At 39.3% G+C, this 1,061-nt stretch overlaps 1 protein-coding gene across 1 annotated transcript in view; it reads right to left on the minus strand.

Annotated features, from left to right (window-relative positions):
- Positions 1-1,061, minus strand: part of LOC107658195 (ganglioside-induced differentiation-associated protein 2-like) — an 18,245-nt gene that overhangs the window by 12,700 nt on the left and 4,484 nt on the right. The window lies entirely within an intron of this gene.

The raw sequence follows: 1,061 nt of genomic DNA on the forward strand, positions 1-1,061 counted from the left end.
CAAAGTTGTAAAGCTGAAAGTGCACGATAAATAAAGTTATTGTCTCCCAAAATAAAGAATCGACTCAGAACAGCTGAAATGAGTCGTTAGTAATTCGAATCCCACTTCCGTGACGGCTACACATCACAGGGTAACATATTTGCATAATGTGCCTATGTTCTACGTTGGCCGGCCGCGAACAACTTGACCCCGCCCACAAACACGTAATTTTACTGACGACTGCTAATCTCGGAGAGTTCAACGTGGGATTCACAAAGCGCTTGCTGTTGAAAGATGGATCAGTATCCTGTTTATTTGGACCAGCTGCTCCACTGAATCACAACCTGTAAGTATGATAAATAATAGATGTTTATATTTTCTATAGAGCGTTCAAAATACAGAACTACTGAAATAGATGTATCGTTTCCGACACGCGCTGTACGCCGTAGACCAATCACAACAGACTAGGCCATCTGACCAATCAAAGCAGAGCAGGCTCACGGAAAGGAGGGGTTTAGAGAGACTGAATCTTTGAACTGCTTCGAAAGAATCGTTTGAGAATTGCTGGAAAATGAGGTGGTATTAAATGCATATTTTGAGAAAACGAAAGCGTTTTTTGACCTTGCATGCATGTAATCCTTTTGTAGGAGACTCCCAAAACAATATTAGGAACCGTAAAAATGGCATAATAGGGGGACTTTAATACTGGAGTAATGGCCTCTGAAAATTCAGCTTTGCATCACAGGAATAATTTACATTTCAAAATATATTCAAATAGAAAACATACATTTTAAATTGTACGTTTTTTCACATAATACTATTTTAAATGTATTTTTCTTTAAAGGGGTGGTTCACTGCGATTTCACTTTTTTAACGTTAGTTAGTGTGTAATGTTGCTGTTTGATCACAAACAATATCTGCAAAGTTACGAAGCTGAAAGTTCAATGCAAACGGAGATATTGTCTTTTAAAATTCTGGCAGTTTAATGGGCGCGACATTTAGACACGCACTAGAGGCGGTTTAGCCAATCACGACACACTGGGCTAGCTAACCAATCAGAGCCCATCGCCTATTTCTGAGGG

The sequence above is a fragment of the Sinocyclocheilus anshuiensis genome, unplaced genomic scaffold (genome assembly GCF_001515605.1).
Source record: "Sinocyclocheilus anshuiensis isolate Anshui unplaced genomic scaffold, SAMN03320099.WGS_v1.1 scaffold263, whole genome shotgun sequence".
NCBI lineage: Eukaryota > Metazoa > Chordata > Actinopteri > Cypriniformes > Cyprinidae > Sinocyclocheilus > Sinocyclocheilus anshuiensis.